This window comes from Chenopodium quinoa, unplaced genomic scaffold (assembly GCF_001683475.1).
Source record: "Chenopodium quinoa cultivar QQ74 unplaced genomic scaffold, ASM168347v1, whole genome shotgun sequence".
NCBI lineage: Eukaryota > Viridiplantae > Streptophyta > Magnoliopsida > Caryophyllales > Amaranthaceae > Chenopodium > Chenopodium quinoa.
The window spans coordinates 552,008-560,811 of record NW_018743689.1 but is presented as its reverse complement, the minus strand read 5'-3'; positions in this window follow the sequence as shown (position 1 = coordinate 560,811).

The window sequence follows — 8,804 nt, the reverse complement described above, 5'->3', positions numbered from 1 at the left end:
CTTGCTTTTGCCAAAAAGATGCATTGTTAATCTACAAAAATCGCCAAGAACTAACATTAGGAAGATTCAAGCCAAAAGGAGGCAAAAGAAGCTCGTCGAGATAAAAAGTGTGTGCAATGAGAGTAAAAGCCATGAGTTGTGAAATAGATGTAGACGGTAGCAACAATACAATTCAAGGCATTAATGGACACTTATAAACCAAGGCATGAGCTAAAAATCCTATGGCAATCGAATGCAAATCCTAAGAAAACCTAGGCGAAATGGGGCATGATGTCCCCTAAAATTCATGAAATCCACTCAAAACTCATCGAAATCAAATCGAGAACAATGAGTAATAGTCACAAAATTCCATCCAACTCAAGAATTTCTCAATCAAAATGTAGCATGAACAACCTAGTGAAAGATTAACACATTCAAGCAAACAAATTGAAATCATGAAAACCCAAGTCATACATGCATATTCATCATGAAACAAGTTCTACTAACAACAACCAACCAATTACAACAAGGAAATCCCAATAACCACTTAAATCAAACAAGCCATGACTAACAATATCAATTATACCACATATCATACTTGAACGTGTAAAACATGGTAAAACAAAGAGAAATTGAAGAAATGAGCTTGCAAAAGCTAGAATAACCATACCACAATTGATTGGAAGTAAGTAGAAATCAAGAAGTTTCAAGTCACTCAAACCCTAGAAATTGGGGAAAATTTAAGGAGATTGTAGGAATTGAGTAGTGGATGTTAATGAAGTGAGGAGGGAAAAAGATAGGAGTGATTTTTATGGAGATTTGAGGTTGAAGGAGGGGTGACAATGGAGTATTAGGGTGAGAAAGAGAAGAGAAGGGAGAGAGAGAGAGCCGAATGTATGAAGTAAGAGCAAGAAAGCAGCGGCTCAAGCCTATTAATTCTGGGCAAGCTCGAAAAAGGTTCGGTCGGACCTTATGAGGTTCGGTCGGACCATAATAAGTTCGACCAAACTTTTGAAAAGTTCAGTCGAACTTTTGGATTTTCCAGAAACTGCCAGAATTCAGCCTAATTTGATTTCCAGAACAGGAGCGGCCGAACTTTCTGGGGGTTCGGTCGGACCAGCATAGGTTCAACCAAACTTTTGAAAATTTTGGTCGCACAGTTTTTAGCCCATTTTGAGTTCTAGGGGAAGAGCGGCCGAACTCTTGGGTGGTTCGGTCAAACTTTTGCAAAGTTCGGTCGAACACCCCTAAATCCCTCTATCTGAAAATTTTCACAAAACATCCCCTCAAGACACACTAAAATACAACACAATCATGCCTAAGGTATATGGAAAATGCATTCCTTTTTAAGGCAAGACAAACAAAAATACCAACACAAACCAAATACACGCAAAACCATCAATCTAAAGTTGTGAAAGAAGAAAAGAAAACATCAAGCAAATAGAATAGAGGAGGGTTAGAAACTCGGGTTGCCTCCCGGAAGCGCTTCTTTAACGTCACTAGCTTGACGTACTTCACACCCTCAAAAGATGAGATTGCATTGCATTGACTCAATCAAACCAACATGAGCATCCTCATAATAAAGCTTGAGGCGATGCCCATTGACCTTGAATGACCTCGATCCATCCAAATCATTTAGCTCAACGGCTCCATGGGGGAACACCTCCTTAACGGTGAATGGACCACTCCACCTTGACATGAGTTTTCCGGGAAATAGTTTCATCCTTGAATTGTAAAGCAACACCTTATCTCCAACATTGAAGGTCTTCTTTTCAATTTGTCGGTCATGCCACTCCTTTGACCGGGTTTTGTACAAGCTTGCACAATCATAAGCATCCATCCGTAGTTCCTCTAAATCATGCAAGTCTAGCCACCTTTGTTCACCCGCACTCACCAAATCAAAGTTGATCTTTTTGATAGCCCATTGAGCACGGTGTTCAATTTCAACCGGAAGGTGACAAGACTTACCATATACAAGCCGGTAGGGGGTAGTGCCGATGGGGGTTTCGAAAGCGGTTCTATAGGCCCAAAGGGCATCATCTAGCTTGTCCGACCAATCTTTCCTATTCCTAGCCACTGTTTTCTCAAGAATTACCTTGATTTGGCGATTGGAAACCTCCGCTTGCCCACTTGTTTGTGGGTGATAAGTCGTGCCAAAGCGTTGATGGACCCCATTCTTTCTCAGCATCTTTTGAAACACATTATGAATAAAATGAGAACCATTATCGCTAACCACTGCTCTAGGGATCCCAAATCTTGGAAATATCACCTTTTTGAACATCTTCATCACTACCTTGTGGTCATTAGTTTGGGAGGCAATGGCTTTAACCCATTTAGAAACATAATCAACCGCCACAAGGATGTATTATTCACTCTCTTTTTCTTTTTCATTCTCTTTTTCTTTTTCATTCTCAGAGGCTTTCTCTTCTTCATGCTCAAAATCACTCTCAAGGGGAGGCTCACTCATGTTCACTTTCTCATTGTTTTCCTTAGGGACACTCTCTTCCAACACTTTCCCACTCCTAGTTGATATAGCATTCACCGGTTTCTTGGGGTCAAGTCCTTGGGGTGGAAGTTTAGAAGTGCTAGCTCCCTCTTTTAAAGCATTGGCTAATTGAGAAATTTTTGTTTCAAGCATTTTGTTATGGGTCATTACTTCATTAAACTTCTTATCACTAGTGGCCATGAAAGTGTTGAACATTTTGGCTTGGCTTTCCATCATCTCTTCTAGGCTAGACTTTTGTGGAGGTGGTTGAGTGTAACAATTGTCTTGTTGTGCTCTAGGACCTCTCACATTGGAATTAGCATTTTGGCTGTTAAAGCCTCTATTACCATTATTATTCCAATTGTTCCGGTTATTAGAACTCCCCCCTTGGTGGTATTGGCCTTGATTTCCATAGTTTCCTTGATTGTTATGATTATGGTTACCATAACCACTTTTTTGGTTGTAATTAACTTGGGGATTTTGGTCCCTTTGGTTTCTACCACCCCATTGGTTGTGGTTGTGGTAATCATAATCATTTCCTCTTTGATTGAAATTATTCCCTTGCCCTCTTTGATTGGGTGGTAAGTATCGTTGGTGGTCATTCCTAGGTCTATTATCATAAGACAAGGCATTGACATGTTCATTTTCATACTCATTACCATCATCATTAAGGGGTTGGGATTGGGAATCAAATTACAAGAAGATGTATCATGGTCATAAGACCCACAATTATCACAAAATAAGCATCCACTGGGCATGTTATTAGATGTAGAAGTAGAAGGGTTAGAACTCATACCTCTCCCCTTAGATTGGGAGGAAAAGTTTTGGCGCGAAGTGGAGGACTCAAGCTTAGCTTTGATCGATGTCATCTCCTTTCCAAGATTTGTAATTTGGGATGTCAAGTCGTTTATAGCATTGAGGTGATCTACCGAATAAGCCGACCCCCCACTCTTGCTTGTGGATTCTCTTTCATTTTCTTGCCAATCCATGTGGTGCCTTACCACATCTTCAATGATCACAATCACTTGATCTTCGGTTTTATTCATGATTGGCCCACCGGCTCCCGCATCCAAGCTTGTTTTGCCTTGAGAACTCAAGCCTCCATAGAAGATTTGTAAAACTTGGTATGTTGGGATTCCATGGTGAGGGCACTCTCTTTGGTACTCCTTGTACCTCTCCCAAGCTTCATAGATAGTCTCACTACCCCTTTGCCGAAAGCCTTGAATTAGAGCTCTTGCCTCGGCCGTCTTCTTTTGAGAGTAGAATCTCCCTAAGAAAGCCGTGGTGACCTCATCCCAAGTCCTCGAAGAATTGGGTCTCACCTCCTTCTCAAGCCATTTGAGAGCCCTTCCTATTAAGGAGAAAGGAAATAGTTTTAGTCTCACAAACTCTTGAGTGACCCCATTCACCTTGATCGTGTTGCAATATTTCTCAAACTCGTTCAAATGTGCAAGAGGGCTCTCGTGTTTTGCTCCACTAAATTGTCTCCTCTCAATCAAATTTATCATTGCGGGCCTAATCTCGAAGTCATTGGCCGGGGTGTTTGGGGGAGCAATCCCACTTGAAGCTCTATAAGCTCCCGGAGTTCCCATCTCCTTCAAAGGTCTTGGAGGTGGTGGTGGTGGGTTGTCACCCATTGGATTTCTTTGTGGTTCCGGGTTGGATTCTCTTCTTGGGGAAGTGGAGGACCGCGAACGAGATCTCCTTCTTCTTCTAAGGGTTTTCTCAATCTCGGGATCGTAAGGCACCAACTCACGATGTTGAGTCCTACACATACGCACTCAACAAACACAATTAGTAGCAAGGCTACAAGCGTAGCCAAAAAGGAAAACAACTCTTTTTGTGTTTTTTTTAAAGGTGAATTAGACTCAAGCAATCAAATAGCAATCAACAACACTGGTTCCCGGCAACGGCGCCATTTTGACGAGCGCTAAATCGGTCGCACAATTTAGGCTCATTCAAACACATTTATAACAAACACCTCACTCAAACAAGTACAATGGCAAGCAAAGGTTCGGTCCACGGAGAACGGGAATCAAATGCTAAATAATCTTAATGCTCAAGCTAAATCGAAATCAAGGTATAAGTGGTGATTAACTAACAAACTACAACTAAAGGTTGAATTCAAGGGATTAAAACACTAGGGGAATGGGATTCACTCAACCAATAGCAATTAGGCAAATAGGGAGGAATGAGGGTAATGGAATAGCAAAGACCACATGTAAGATCAACATCAAACGATATGAAAACAACTCAGATTACTAAGCTTAGATCCCTCATTAACTTAGCAACAAAAGATACATAATCATATTGCAATAGGTAATGAAACATTCAACTCACATTTCCATGTCGAATCAAACATTTCATGCCATCAAGTTAAATAATCTAGGTTAATTACTCCTATCATGAAGAACTAACAAGCAATCCCATATAATCAAGTTTAGTCGCAATCCATCATCAAAATCACTCCCAAACTCACATAATCACCAATAGGTTGAGTTTCACCCAACCCCTAGCCAAGAGGACTACTCACAATTCATTGTGAGTACATGCAAATTCCAAGCTTGGATTATAAGCGATTCTAAGATTTGGAAAAACAAGTGATTATCTATGGACAAAGGTAACATGCAACAACAATATATCAAGATTGAGAGAAAATCAAGTGGCTTACAAAACAAAAAATAAAATCAGAAAATAATGAAGGACAAATGAAAGAAGTTACTATTGAAGCTTCAAAAATGTTGGATAATTGCTGAAATTCTTGAGATAAATCTTGAAATTTGCTTCTAAAACTATTAGATTTGAGAGTTTCTAAAACTAAATCAACTAATTTAATGAAGTTGCTAACTAAGAGAGAGTATCTTTTTTGCTGAAAACTATTCTACTGTTTTTCTTCTCTCTCCCCGAAAAACGATCTCAAAAGGACCTTAAATAGTCCGTACAAAATTGGCTGAGATCGAAAAAAGGTCCGACCGAACTCTGGGTAGGTTCGGTCGGACTCAAGGTAGGTTCGGTCAAACTCTGTGTAGGTTCGGTCGAACCTCCCTGATCCTTGTTTGGTCGAACTTTTGAGGTTCGACCTCTCCTGCAAAATTGCTGACAACTGGTTTGACACTGCCTTCACTGCACCCAGGAGGTTCGGTCAAACTTTTCAAAAGTTTGACCACACCTAGGTTCGACCGGACCTTTCAGAAGTTCGGCCACACCTCCTCTTGCACTTCCTTTTCTTGCTTCCTCTCCTTTTTTTTTTCTCCTCTTGCCTTTGTCCATGGCTTCCATACTTGGCCAAGGGGCCTCCCACCGTGCATAGGACCGTCATGGAACCTGCAGAAGATACCAAAGTTCACGAGAGCATGGGGATGATAAAATAATGCATAAAGATTATCAAAATAAGCGCAAATAAGCAATACTTTTCATCAATACATAAAGAAGCCATAAGAGGATAATTGAGGTGGAAAAAACTAAGAAAAATAAGAGGAAAAAGACCTAAATGCTACCCCTAAGAGTGACATATATGTCACTCATCAAGAGGCCGACTGTAATCCAGATGGCCAAGTCCATGGCTGAGGGCGGTTGATCCTGACGACAAGGCGTCTATCAGAGGAGTCGGCCTGGACTTGGATGGCATCCTGGGGAACCTCTGCGAGGTATGAGTCTTAAGCAATTCTTCCTTTTTTTTTTTTTTTTTTTGCTCAAGTCTTTTTCCGCCTGGTTTTAACCATTCGGCTATTTTTGCAAGCCATGCTGCGCGTCCAAGGGCTCAGGCAACCCCTCAAGGAGAAATCCAAAGAGGTAAAAGCCGCTAAAGCTCGGGCCGAGTCCGCCTTGGATCGGGCTCAATTTGATATTGCTCAGAATGAGTATCTGACGCTTGATATGATGTATTCGCAGGCGGAAGCCAATATGCAGGTAAAGAAGGACCTGGAATCGGCCCGCCTGCGCATCACTTCCCTTAAGAAAGAGATAACAACTCTTAAGGAGAAGCTCGAGCCTCTTCAAGATGCCAAAGAAGAGGCCGAGAGAGCCAAGCAGAAGGTGGGCCGCCTGGAGCAGCGCCTCAGCAACCAGGAGTACCAGCTGAAGTCCAAGTTTGAGTTCATGGTTGAGCAAGAGAGAGAGGCTCTTGTTAAGAAAATGATGAGCGACTATGATTCCATCATGCGGGACACTTGGGCGGCTGTGCAGCCGGACTCGGACTATCAGACTTGGAAATCCAAGTTTGATGAAGCCAGCAAAGCATTCGACGCTCGCCTGATTGAGGAGGCTGAGAATGCTGAGGCCGAGGAAATTCTGGGTCCGACTTTTCTGGGGAGTCGTCCTCTGGTGGCGAGGAGGAGGATCAGGCGGAGGAGCAACAGAAAAATGATGAAGAGCAGCCGAGAGACAACAGGCCGGCTGCCAATGAAGAGGCTCTCCCCTGATCACTTAAGCTTTTTAGTTTTTCTGTTTCTGCGGCCGAATGGCCAAGTACTTTGTTTTTTCGGCCTACGTGCCGAGTATTTGTATTTTATCGACCGAGGGGTCGGGTAATTTGACAATCTTTCTGGCTTGCCAGATAACAATCTTAACCAATCGTCTGGTGACGATTGGTCTTTAATTTGAATCATTCGACCATTTGGCTGAAGTTATTCATATTGTTGTCCTTTATGTTTTTGACTTTTTATTTTTCATTGCATGTTTTTAGCTAAGTATTATAACCTGTATACCATGCGAATGTCCTTGCCCTGGACGGATGTCGAGTGTTTTGGTTTATTGGATTGATTGACTTAGAAATTGTTGATACTTAGAAGAGTATTTATGGTTTCTAAGTCAATCAATCACTATGGTGATTACCCCAAACCATACGGCAGACGTCCATCCAGAATTGGCAAACATAAGTGTTCATTCAGCCATTGGCTCGAACTAAACTCAAATTTCCAACTTAGCTAATTTGCTAAGGGAAAATCTCCGCTTGTTCTGCCCCATAAGCAAAAACAGGCGCCTCCGGGCATAGGCCTCTTTGAGATGAAATGTGAAGTTTGTAACTTAACCAATTTACTTTAAAAATAATTGTCCGCCTGTCTTGCCCCATAGGCAAGGATCAGGCGTCATCTGGCCAATAGCCTCAATAAGTGCCAAGTAGTTAACTTAACTCGTATATTAATCAAATATTCCGCCTGTTTTGTCCTTGAGCAATAACAGGCGCATCCGGCTTCATACCTCGCTTAGCCTCTACTTATGAAACAGTGACCATTTCTGAACTGCGCTAGGACAGATAGAAAATTCAGGTCTTTTAGATTTCACTTTCGATTAACACAAACGACTGCGAATGTTTCCTTAGCATTCGGTAAGGCCGCTTGATATATTCGTAGAGCAATGTGCCACCCAAATGGGAGATGCTTCTCCTCAACAAATTCGCCCGAATGGACGTCGCCGGTTATCTGACTCATGTTGGAGCAGGCGGTCATACTCATGTTGGAGCAGACTGTGACCATTCGGTCTCTTTTTGTTTATTAACATCCGCCCATGGGCCTCATCATGATTTTATCTGGCCTTAGGCCTCTTAAATGATTAAGTCAAGTGTTGGTATAAACTTAATGAATTTCGTAGGGACGACTGTTCTAAAACAATCGGCTCCTTCAGAAGGATTGAAGCGTCTACTGTTGGGACAGACCCTCTACAAACGTATTGGCCGTCTGTATACAGGCGACACTAAAAAACTTAAATAAAAAGATAAGTTGGGAAATGAAGGCATATTCTCATTAAGAAAACTTGAAATTACAAATTTGAGGTCTTTACATTCGTACTTAGAAGTAGTACTTTTTCAAGTTATCTACATTCCAAGTTCTGGGCACCTGCCTACCGTCTGGGTCTTCCAAGCGGTAGGTGCCGTCTCTTACTTCCTCATAGATTCGGTAGGGGCCTTCCCAATTTGGGGTTAGCTTTCCCTGTTCATTCGCCTTACCGACTGCCTCCATTTTCCGTAGCACAAAGTCCCCCACTTTGAGAGGACGCTTGTGTACTCTTTTGTTGTAAGCCCGAGTCATTCTCAGACAGTATATCTCATTGCGCAAGGCAGCATTGCCCCTGCGCTCTGGTAATGAGTCCAATGTTAGGCGCATGGCCTCCCAGTTTGCCTCTTCATCATACAACATGATTCGAAGAGTCGGCTCATAGTGCTCAATGGGAAGAACAGCTTCTGCTCCATACACCATAAGGAATGGGGTTTCTCCAGTTGCCCCTTTAGCAGTCGTTCTGATGGACCAGAGGACGTGTGGTAATTCATCCGCCCAAAGGCCACCAGCCCGCTCAATTTTCTTTTTAATCCCGTCTAAGATTAACTTGTTGAAGGCTTCGACCT